The 12916-nt window shown below is 46.0% G+C and overlaps 1 protein-coding gene across 2 annotated transcripts in view; it reads right to left on the bottom strand.

The window, feature by feature from the left end:
* The window catches only part of GFRA1 (GDNF family receptor alpha 1), a 239124-nt gene that overhangs the window by 156940 nt on the left and 69268 nt on the right, over window positions 1–12916 (bottom strand). The gene's annotated exons all lie outside the window — the stretch shown is intronic.

Below are 12916 nucleotides of genomic sequence, written 5' to 3'. Positions count from 1 at the left end.
TATTCCTGTTTGGTTTTGAGTAGTATTCCATTGTATGACTCTGCCACAGGCTGTCCTTTCTCCTACTTAACTGGTGAACAAGTGATTTCCAGCTTGGGGCTGTTATGAATAAAGCTGCTATGAAGATTTGTGGACAAGTCTTCTTGCTGGACTTACGCTTTCATTTCTCTGGGGTTTGGCTAGGACGTCTTGCCTGATCATTGCATGATCTGTCCTGACCCACTGGCAAGCCCAACTCAGGTTCCTCCCATCCTTCCAAGACTCCTATGCACCGCAGTCCTTAAGAATTCAGGCTAAGTCCAATTGCCTGGATCTGAACCCAAACATGGTCTTTACTAGCTCTGAGATCTTCTGAATTAAAACTACTTAACCTTTCTGAATCTATTTCATATCTGAAAACATGGGGATACAAAAGGAGATAAACAAGTATGTGAACCTCACAGAGCTGTTCTGGAGAGGAAGTGAGTTAACATGTGTGCCTGACACACATGAAGCACCCAGTAAGTAGTGCCTATCGTTATCCACTGCCACCATGGACAGTTTGATCGTGTGCGTGGTACATACTATTTCTCTGCTTAAAAAGCTACCACAGCTTTCTTGGGCAAATGAATGAGTCAAAACTTGGCTGCCTAGATTTTAAAATAACCAAGAAAAATCATTGCTCAGGCTATCTAAAACATCAAGCTCTTTTTCTATGGACTAGAGTTTTATCAGCCCAGGGACATGACAATCACTGTGCTGATCAGGAATATGATTGGCTGATGGGTAGCCCTTGAGCAATAAAAAAATGGGAAAACTCAATAGCCAATACTATTCACTTGGTAGACAAAATCTATTCAATCTAGTGAGGGTGTTGGGATGAGCAGACAAGGAAACAAGGAAGTTTATGGCAGTAAACAAGCTGAGAAGGTGCCATAATCTGGCCCTATCCAATGACAGCCCAGAGCCTGTCAAGCTGACTGCCCTCTCAATGTCCCATAAACACAACACTGTGCTTGTCCCCACTTCCATATGACTCTCCTCCTACCACAACCCCTAGGCCTGCACTTGTCCTGCCCACTCAGATCCTCCCCTTTCTCCAGAACCATCCCAGTCAGCCTTGCCACTCTCTTAGCAACCTCTCCCAACTCCTGGAACCCCATCCTCTACGACTTCCTTCAGCACCAGGAGAGGACAGCACCCACCTGCCCCAAACATTGTCTGGCCTTGGGTCTCCAACAGCTCTTGGAAGTTAGGGGCAGTGTCTGCTACATCTCCCCCACTCCTGCTCAAACCTTGCTGAGCAGACAAATAATTGCTGAAGTCATTTTAGATCCAAATACTGATTCCCCCAAAAAACACTGGTGGGAGAACAGAATAGAGAAAGATGTCAAGGGTCAGAAACAACTTGGCTTGACTGTCAGCGTCACTATCTATACTGCCACACTGCCAGCATTCTATCTCACCAACGTTGAAGGACCTATACTTGTTACCTCTTTTCCACTTTCATTCATCATATGTTCATTGAGCACCTACTATGTGCTAAACACTGCACCCAGTGCTAGGGATTCAAAATAGAGAGACATACTGCCTTCTCATTAGGAGCTCCTCTGGTGAGGGAAGGCAGGTGTTCAAGCAGATCATCACGCAGTGTGAAAGAAGTGTTGGTGGAGGCTTAGGGAGGCAATGGTAATTCCAGAGTGGAGGCAGAATTCCCCTGGGAGGAGTCAGAGGCAGCCTAGCAGAGAGGACCTGGGCTACGTTTTGAAGGGTAAACAGGAGCTAGGGCATATCTAGAAGTGAAGCTGGGTGGCACCATCTCAATTATCTCAAGGTAAAATGTTGGCACGATGGTTATGAATATCATACCAATAAGACATTAGAGGGAGACATGAGAAAATTAAAGTCCGTCTCCCCCACCTAATTGGAAGCTTTAGTGGTCAGGCTGAAGACCCACCTGCCCCAGCCCCGACAGCCACCATGACAGCAGAACCCAGGCACTTTTCTGAGGGTGGGTGCAGAACATGACAAGGGCTGCTGAAAAGGGGAAGATAGCTTCATATTGAGGAATCAAAAGACCCGAGGTCACATAGGTGCGGAGGAGCATCTTGAAGAATCAGGATCAAGCTGCTGGAGCCCGACCGGGATGAACAAAGGTGAGATAGGGGACGGGGGCGGGCCCCAGGTGGAGGAGGTCTGGCCTTTGTGTCCCCTAGAAGAAGGCTGCTTGTCAATGAGCGCCCACATCCAGCCACCTGCAGGGGACAGCATCATCAAACTCACTCTTATGGACAAGGAAAACATTTCTATCGACTGGCAAAATGCGTCCCCAAAGATTGCTTCAGCTATGAACAAAAACATTTGGATGGGTCAACTACAGTTGTTCACAATGCTCTGTGGTTTCTGGCAACCCACAAACAGTGGGAGTGGGGCTTCCTGACATCACGAGTCCACGCAGCTCCATCCCCTGACTGCTGGGCTGGAGGGGATCAGGTGCACTGGAGGTAGCAGGGGGAACTGGAAAATGGGTGCCACCTGTCTCTGCAGACACCCCGGCTGCCAGCTGATTAATGCAGCCATCGCCGGTGGGCCTCCAATTCAGAGCATCTTTCTCCCACAGGGGACTGCCCATCAGCACCGCATCTGGGAAGGGTGTCACAGGGAGGAGCTGGGGAATGCTGGCAGCTGGGTGCAGCCCAGGCACCAATATGCTCAGCCAATCACATCCAGTAAATACCCCACTGCCTCCTACTGTCCCCAGGACAAACTTGGTGGCTTAAAGGATGGCTCTACCTTGTTTCCAATGAGCAGCAATCAATCTAAGGAAGGTGCAAGGGGCTTTCTGCACTCACTAGCTGGGATATTATAAACAGATCAGTTGTTATAACCCTGCCTCCCATGTGTGGCTTACCCAGGCTATTAAGATAAAGTGTAAATGACTACATTAAGAAACAAGGCCCTCTGCAATACGGCCTCTGCTTTAGATAAGGCAGACCTACTTAAAAGTTTGTGGAGCTGGGACTGGTTGAGGGGTTGTGAGTATAAGCCTAGGTCTGGTGTAGAGGCAGAGGAAATCAAAATCAAAACCCACTGCCCTCAAGTCAATTCTGACTCATAGCGAGCCTTTGGGACAGAGCAGAACTGCCCCATAGGGTTTTCAAGGCAGTAATCTTGACGAAAGCAGACCGCCACATCTTTGTCCTGAGGAGTGGCTAGTGAGTTTGAACTGCAGACTTTTTGGTTAGGAGCTGAGTGCTTAACCACTGTGCCATCAGGGCTCCTAAAAAACTCATCCCTCTGAACCTAACTATGCTGGGCCTCAGGAAAGTCAAGGCTTTGTGACTGTGTGCCACTGGAGGTAGACAAAAATACTTGTGTAAGAGCCAGAACAGCATATTGCAGGTCCTGAAGTCAAACTACCTGGGTTCAAAATCCTGCCTCAGGTTTCTCAGTATTGGAGTGGGAATTTACAGAGAAGCGAGGGCAGGAAGCTAGAGTGATCCGTGTGGTAATGGAATAGAGTTAGAGACATCGGTAACAGCTCCTGTCTAACTTAATATAAATATATATATATATATATATAAAAAAAAAAAGTTGCCACTGAGTCAATTCCAACTCATAGTGACCCTAAAGGACAGAGTAGAACTGCCCCATAGAGTTTCCAAGGAGCAGTTGGTGGATTCAAACTGCCTACCTTTTCATTAGCAGCTGAGCTCTTAACCACAGTGCCACCAGGGTTCCGATACAGATATAGCTAGTTACATACAGAAATACTTACAGATGTGTATATACACCAATTAGTATCAGAAAGTAAGGAAGTACTCAAAACAAACAAAAATTGATGAGGGTATATCAAAGGGTCACCAGAAGCCAACTGAAAGGGCTTCCAGTGGCTAAAGCTAGAATGATTTGAGCAACAAAATCAATGAAGGAGTACTGGATTATAATCTAAAGTATAAAATAAATATTCATGAGTCCATATTGATATAAATAAATGATTAAATAAATTAATAAATGGAGAAGAAGAGACAAATCCGCTGTGCAGAATAATTTATGTAGATACTCCGCCCTCGATGAGATGGAACATAACTCCCCACTTCTTACATGTGGGCTGTACACAGTGACTTCCTTTCAAAGTACAGTATGGAAATGGGAGGGGGGAGTAACTGTACAGTAGAGAAACCTGACAACCACTACCTCACTCAGGTGATCAAGGTCAATGTCAACAGTTACAAGTCATGTTGATACCTTTGATACGATGTGATGAAAATGGTACTTTACTTCTGTGTTCTTCTTCCCCAAAACCCATAAATTCAGTCTACTCATGAGAAAAACATTAGAAACATTCCAAAAGAGGGGCATCCTACAATCTACCTAACCAGTACTCCTACAATCTACTTGACCAGTATTCCTCAAAACTGTCCTCAAATACAAGGAAAGTCTGAGAAACAGTCACAGCCAAGAGGAGCCTAAGGAGGGAGACATGATGACTAAATGTAATGTGGGATCCTGGATGGGATCCTGGACCACAAAAAGGGCACTAGGCAAAAACTCAGAGCCCTTGTGTCACAAGTTAAGTGCTCAGCTGCTAAACTGAAAGGTCAGCAGTTAAAGCCACCCAGCAGCTCCATGGGAGAAAAGACCTGAAGATCTGCTCCCATAAAAATTACGGCCTAGGAAACTCTATGGGGAGATTCTACTCTGCCTATAGAGTCACAATAAGTCACAATAGACTCAACAGCACACAATGACAAGGTTTAAAAAAAAAAAAAACTAGGGAATGACAGGGAACACAACAGAGAATCCCAGATAGAGCAGGAGAAAAGTGGGATGCAGACCTCAAATTCTAGTAAAAAGAGCAGACTTAATGGTCTGACTGAGATTGGAGGGACCCCAGAAGTCATGGCCCCCAGACTCTCTGTTGGCCCAAAACTAAAACCATTCCCAAAGCCAACTCTTCAGACAAAGATTAGAATGGACCATAAGACATATAATGATACTGGTGAGGAGTGTGCTTCTTAGCTCAAGTCTATACATAATACCAGTGGGCAACTCCTATCTGGAGGCGAGACGAGAAGGCAGAGGAGGACAGGAGCTGGTTGCATGGACATGGGAAATACAAGGTTGAGAGAAGGAGTGTGCTGTCACATTGTAGGGTGAGCAATTAGGATCACATAACAATGTGTGTATAATTTTTTTTTTCTTGGTCTTGGAAGAAGTACAACCAAAGTGCTCCTTGGAAGCAAGGACAGTGAGAATGTGTCTTACGTACTTTGGACATGTTGTGAGGAGGGATCAGTCCCTGGAGAAAGACATCAAGCCTGGTAAAGTACAGGGTCAGCAGAAGAGAGGAAGACCCTCAATGAGATGAACCGACACAGTGGCTGCAACAATGGACTCAAGCATAATAACGATTGTGAGCATGGCACCGGACTGGGCAGTGTTTCATTCTGTGGTACGTAGGGTCACTATGAGTCAGAACTGACTCGATGGCACCTAACAACAACAACAACATACGTTTTTGTATCAGAAACTGACTTGAACTGTAAACTTTCACTTAAAGCACAATTAAAAAAAAAAACTAGGGAAAACTGAATAAGCTTTGGACTTTATTAATAACAATTTATCAGTAGTAAGCTATTAATTTTAACAAATTTATCACACTACTATAAGATTTTATGAAGGCCACTAGTGGCAGAGCTTGGCTGCTAACCAAAAGGTTGGCAGTTTGAAACTACCAGCCGCTCCTTGGAAACCCGATGGATCTGTTCTACCCTGTCTTATAGGGTCGCTATGAGTCGGAATCGACTTGACGGCAACAGGCTAATGTAAGATTTTAACAAGAGGGAAACCTGGGTGTGGGGTGTGGTGAAATGAATTCCTTGGTTCTTTGGAAAAACAGCTTAAGAGATTTTCCCACTAAGCCCTGAGGAGTTATCTTTGCCTTAGTTTTATACCCCACGGTTTGTTACATTTCCTGGGTAAGCTGTAAACAACTTGGTTTGATACTTTTTGTCTGATCCTGGGCTGCAGCCTGCCCTGTGATCAGTATGTACCTTGCAGGGATTGGTCAATAGACTATGCAAATGGAGTGCCTATAGCCTACTATGCAAATGAAATGTCTGTAGCCTACTGAGAAAGGATTGGTCAGTTCAAGGCCCTGGTGAGAGAGCCATGCCTTGAAGTTGATCAGTAGTTTATGTATATATACAGCCAGCCCCATGGAGGTTTTGGAGGCAGACAGGAAGCAGGAGAAGCAGAAAGAGAGAAGGCAAGAGGCCTCCTAAAAGAGCTGTAACACAAGTTAAGGTCTGTAACACTGAAGACAGGAAGAGACTCAGAAGGGGCCCTGTGGCAGTGTCGGTGATCACAGGTGGCCAGGTCAAGAGGAGTTTGTCCTGAGAGGGCCAAAAGGAACCTGTCCTCAGGTGGCTGAGAGGAGGTCTGTCCTGTCAAGAGGAAATGAGAGAGCTGTCCTGCACTGAAGAAGCAAGACTTTTGTCCACATGCTTCCTGATCCTGATCCTGAGTTATACCCTGTTCCTTAATAAACCACTTAACTGTTAAGTACAGTCTGTGAGTTCTCTGTGGCCATTGCAACGGATTATCCAATTCAGCAAAGAAGTACAGAGTGCTATCGGAGGGACAGCTGGTGTCAGAATTGGTAAAAAGTTTGGAGAGTGGAAGTATGTCTGATCTCCACCTCATGGGAATCAGCTTTGGGCTGACCCTGATTATCATTCCCACCGGAAATTAGACAGGTTCTGATGCTACTACTGTCACTGTAACCACCCTTTTACAGGGGGTATACGGGAACTTCCTGCACCCTTTTACAGGGGGTATACGGGAACTTCCTGCACCCTTTTACAGGGGTATACGGGAGCTTCCTGCACCCTTTTACAGGGGTATACGGGAGCTTCCTGCACCCTTTTACAGGGGTATACGGGAGCTTCCTGCACCCTTTTACAGGGGTATACGGGAACTTCCTGTGCTATCTCGGCAATTTTTCTGTAAATCTAAATCTGCTCTAAAAAATAAAGTCTGCTAATTAAAAAAAAAAAATCCTGGCTCTCCCACTATTTATATAACTAACCCTAGATAATTCTATTCTTTGCCTCAGTTTTCTCCTCTGTAAAGTGGGATTACTGGTTATAAAGTTTGGAGGATAATTCAATGAGAAAACATGTATAAAGTGTCTAGCCCAATGCCTGGCACACAAATGTTGGCATTGGCATGATCATTATCATTCAAATAGGATAAAAAAGTATAAATTGCTCTTCCTATTAGCAACCATCTTAACAGAAGCATCTAGAAGTTTACCCCAGCCTGACCTAGCAATTTTGAAACACAAGTTACTAGGATGAGAGGCTCTAAAACCACCCCAAACTCATGCCCTGGGATTGGAGAGGGCGTACAATTAATGTGCTCCAAAGAAAAATCTGTTCAAGGTCACCCAGCAGGGAACAGGCGGCCCTGCACAGCCCCCACTGAATGTAATAAAGCTCCTCAGAGAATGTGATTATTTAAATACGGCTATCATTTTCCTCATACATCACACACACACAAAGTGAATCTATTTAAAATTAAATGGTAACGTTGTTCCGTCTGTGCTAGAAAGATGGATGCATTTCCTATGTGACTCAGAATATTCTACTGATTCTGGACAGAATGGGGAGATGGTTTACATACACAGTAAATATTACCATATAGGAAGTGAGGCCAGGGAACCAACCACTTTCCACCATAAAAATGCTAATGCATTTTTCTCATTTACTAGTTAACCATCATAAGACAACTCGGGACTTTTACCTAGAAATGGTTACAATAGATTTAATTTATTCACCCAAATCCCACTCTCATCAAAAAAAAAAAAAAAATTTCATAGTGTATAACATTATCAGGGGAACATAATTCATGGAGAACGGGTCATAGCTTCATAATAGATGGGGCTTCTGAACTGGTTGGGAAAAACCTACAATCCAGTCCAAGCAGTTTGACCAATAAGTTTGAAACATGAAAAAGCGCTTATGTCAAACATGTTATAAATGGCAGCGGTCCCCTGTCACCACTAGCCCACCCCAACAATTAACAGGCTTGGCTTGGCTGCCAGAAGCCAAACTATGATTTATTGTCCTCTTCAAATTAATGAAAGCAATGCCATCCATTCTGAATTCCAGTATTAATCCATGTGGGAAAGAGCCAATGTTTTAAAATGGCCATGTGAGTAGGCTGCACTTTTAAACCCACATTCTTTTAACCTTAATTCTCAGCCACTAGGGACTCCTCTGCTTTCACCCAAGGTCTCTAGAGAAGAACCAAATCCTGTAGCATGGGAATTTCACATTGTGGGTATTTCTGTACTTTATTAACTCAAATCCACATAAAAATTCTCAAGATGGCAGGAGCAGGAAGCCCAAATGGGTCATTTTATAGACGGGAAAGCTAAAGCCAGAGGTCAAAACAACTGGCCTAAGCTTCCCCACACTAGGAGCAACCCTGCCGGGAGCAAAGCCCAGGTCTCCTAAGCATTGTCCACCAATCCTTCCAGAAGTTAGAGGCCATTCTGACCACGGTTAGGTTTAGTTGCTTTCTTTAAGCTTTATTAAAAGCTTAAAAATAATAAAGTTTCACATACAACCCCAGATTTTTTGCTTCTCTTGAAAATCCCAAGGAACTGACACCCCTGGGCCCCAATTCCTGCCCAGCTTCAATCTGTGGAGCTGGGGATGGCTTCCTGTGGCAGATGGGCATGTGGTCTCCAGGAGGCCACAAGCCACAACCCTAGGACCGCCTTTCCTTGTACTACTTTTGACTATAGACCTTGGACTTGCTACCTTTCCTCTCCAACATATTCCACTGAGATTTAAAACAACTTATATGCATACATTAACATATGAAACATATAACACACACACATATATGTATGTGGGTATGCATTACAGAGGGCAGTGGTGGTTCAGTGGTAGAATTCTCCTGCCTTCCATGAAGGAGAGCTGGGCTCGATTCCCACCAATGCACCTCATATGCAGCCTGTCACTGGAGGCTCGCATGTTGCTACGATGCTAAACAGGTTTCCGCAGAGCTTCGAGACTAAGAAGGACTAGGAAGAAAGGTTTGGTGGTCTACTTCTGAAAATCAGTCAGTGAATACCCTGTGGAGCACAAGGGTCCTATCCACAACCGATCATGGAGATGGTACAGGACTGGGCAAAGTTTCATTCCATTGTGCTTGGGGTCGCCAAGAGTCAGGGGCCAGCCTTAATGAGCATCATTTGCCAGGAAAGGAGACATAAGCCATGGGCACAAGACTCCCCACAGGCAAAGCAAGCACAAAGTGGGCACCTAGTAGAGGCCAGCTGGCTGAAAATGGGGCCACCTGTTTCCACTGCCCAGGAGAGCAGACACCCACCAACGGAAGTGCTCAGGGCCTGGGGACAGGGCCCCATCCCAGCCCTACCTGAGCCCGCTCAGTACTCAGCCCCTGTCCTTACTTTCCACGCACGTTCTTGTGCATTTTCACAGCCATCAATGATAGTGCCACTCTTCTGCTTAAAGCCCACCACTGAATTCCTTGCTCTCACCCTGGACTACCACCCTGCCTTCCTCTTCTGGGTCCTGTCACTCAACTCTCTCCTTCACTCAGGAGTGCCGGTTACACTTGCTTCCTTCTATTCTGGGACATCCGGGGGTTCTCACCTAAGATGTTTCCCTTGCAAGGCCCTCTGCTGTTCCCCCAGGTCCTCCAGTAGCTGGTCCTTCTTGTCAATCTCTGGTCACCCCACCTAAAGTGGCCCTCCCAGCCACCATCACATCACCCTGTGTTATTTTCTTTACCGCACTTATTCCTCCATGAAATTATTTATTTCCATACTTGGCTAACAAGTATCTCTCCAACCTAGGCTGGAAGTTCCATGAGAAGAGAGGCCTTTGCTGTCTTCTCTTCCTTATCCCCAAGGCCTAGAAAGTACCTGGCACATATTTACTGGCTGCAGAATAAATGACTGTACGATGTTAGAGAGCTGGGGGCGGGGGTGGGGGGGAAGCCTTTCCTTTAGCAAGATCTCAGCTCCAGGTGAGAATTGGGGAAAAGAAGCTCTGGTCTTTGGGCTCCACGTATTTAAGGGACTTCAGTTCACAGCACAGAGCAGAGAATTAACACAATGGTGAGATCTTTACACTGTACCCACTTGGGCTTTAAAGCGTCCTGCTGAGTGGTATTGCTCTGATTACCGAGCCACTCACTCAGGTTTTCTATTCAATTTCAGAATCAAGGTTCAGCCTATGGAGGAGCATTCAAAAGGTGCTACAGTAACTTCAAATGAGGCATGCGTGTGTGGTCCTCACTTCATCATTATTAAACAATTGGTATAAAAGTGCTCTAAAACTCAAAATTCTAGACACGTGTGCGCAGACAACATTTTCAATTGCGTTCGATGTTGTGAAGAGCAGTTGTGTGGCACGTCGGAATTCCTGAGAGCCATCCAACACCTTGTGAGCTCCGTGGTTACCTGGAAATGTGGGTCAATTAAAGGCTCTTTGAAAACTTGGCCCCACGGCCCTGGAACTCACACTTTTGAAAGGCCCTGCTGTGGGCCCCACAAGTCCTTGGCTGTCCTCATACGTGGTGATCTCCACACCACAGCAAGTGGCATTTACAGATGAAAGAACTGAAATAAGCTATGAAATGGCACAGGAGCAGGGTAGGCACACACTCCTGCGCGCACACACCACAGATAATGCTGAGAAAAACCCAGCAGTAGCCACAGCGCTGTCACCTACTATAACAAGATTGATCTGTAGCGAAATAAAAGATAATGCAATCCACAGGAAATAACTCCCGTTTCCTCAGAGAATGTCTGATGTTGTCATCTGCAAGTCTGCCTCCCTCTTCTGCCTGCCACAGCGCACAGCAACCCAAACATTGGGACTCCTCTGGGCAAAGGGGCCTCAGATCCTCACCGAAGGAAACACATTTCCAAAGCAGCACCCCCCACAATTTCCTGAGATTCCTTGGCCATGCCAAAACAAGCAGGGCCTGGATGCCACACTATGATCAGGAGGGCAGAGCCACTCAGAGCGCCACAGTGCGAGTGGGCTTCAGGGGCCAGCCCAGTGGCATCTGTTCATTTGAAGCCACATGGTTTTCTGCCGGTTCCTTTCTAGAACAATGCATCACTCCCATATTGCCAGTTAAAGGCACGATTCTGGCACTGGGTTTCAACCACCAAAGCAGTTGTGGGGATCACATTTTAGATCCTGCCTGCAAGACACAGAACATTCCGTCTTGGTCTGATGTGACTGCCACCGGCTGTATCTTTCACTGAGCATTCATTTCATAGGCAGAATGGCCCAGAAACAAAAGCAAGGCATGGGGAGGAGGGGGTACTGGCTGGTGAGTTCTATGCCATCATTTCAGAGACGTGTCTCCATACGAAATGATCCAATAAGGTCAGAGCCGTGTAATAATTCACAAAAGCGAGTTCAGTTCTCTCCATCCGAAATCCTAGTAAAATCTCAGAAGGGAGTAGGCACCATGCCATCATACAGGGCAACGAGCGAGCGGCTTCCATCTCCAGCAAATGCTATTAAGTCTGGATAGTCAGTGATTTGTAGATGATTACAACTTTTCCTCTGCCTATCATTGTTACTGACAGGCAAATCCCATCCACTGAATGGCATGGCTGATTAACAAAGGAGGCCAACTTAAATGGAGGGTCTGATGAGCCTTTCTGATATCCAGGACAACACCATGAACTCTCACCATTGTGCCCGGAAAAGCCACAGCTGATATCAGCCTCTTCCCTTGTTCTCTAGAAGCCTCGCCACACATGCTTTAGAAAGGCTACCTAAGCTCACATGTTTCATGGTTCAGGAGGAGAAACGCAATTCAGCATTGGGTGGTGCTGGCTTTCTAATTCATAGAAAAAATATTCTCCTCCCAGAGCATCCCACTGAACCCCCAATTTGTCAAGGCAGAAATCTTACGGTAGCAACAGGCCCTGACAGCCGCACTTTCATTACACCAACAGACACGGCACCTTTTCAATTTTGTTCATCTCTTAGTCTCTAGCCAAATGGAACTTATTACTTATAGCTTGTTGGGATTTATGAATTATTTATAGATGTAGGTCTATGACTCCAGACTCAAAAGACAATACTACAGTCCCATGGCTGTAACCCACACTGCACTTCTATCAGAGGGAGCAGACAGACATTCCCCGTAACACACTCTGCATGTTTAGGGTGAAATAACAGTTGTGAAAATATCAAGCCTGGAAGATTATTTGGAAGCTATTTCTGAAATGCCTGGATATGTTTTTAAACCAGTCTTTTTTATTCTAAGGCAGACTTGGATTCAAGAAAGGCATAACAGACGGGTGTTACAAATATCTTTCCCAGCTTGAATGCAAACAGTTATGCCCTGCCACTTTTATCAAGTCGTTTCAAACTGTGACGGCAAAAAGCAAAAAGGTGGCCCCCCTTAATGTGCGTCTAGCAGGTTAGCCCGTGCCATGACCTGTGAGTCTCTTCCTGCAAGCCAGAGCTCAGTAGCGGTGCATCCTGATGGCAGACTGAAACGCGGTGGGGTGTTAACGCCGCCAGCTCGGCCAGGAGACGCAGTCTGGGTTCAGGCTTTCCGTCACCAGCTCCCCAGACATATGACCTTGACTGGTGGTGGGACAATAAGACATTGCACACCCACATCTGGCCCTGTCATAGGCCCAGTTGGGAGGGGGTGAGTCACAGCTGGGTTAAAGGGCACGAAGTGACCAGGCGGCCATGGTCTTGCCCACACCTCCACAATAGCAACGTGTTTGAGCTGTCATATGGAGGCCCACCCAAAGCAGCAGCCAGCCCTGATACGGGAGCCCCACAGGATGACTCAGAGGCTGGGAGGCTACTGCCAAGAGGCCTTCCACCTGACACATTCCAGAGAC

This window comes from Loxodonta africana, chromosome 16 (assembly GCF_030014295.1).
Source record: "Loxodonta africana isolate mLoxAfr1 chromosome 16, mLoxAfr1.hap2, whole genome shotgun sequence".
NCBI classification, from domain to species: domain Eukaryota; kingdom Metazoa; phylum Chordata; class Mammalia; order Proboscidea; family Elephantidae; genus Loxodonta; species Loxodonta africana.
Note: the sequence above shows the minus strand (reverse complement) of the source record. Positions and strands in the feature narration are given on the sequence as shown.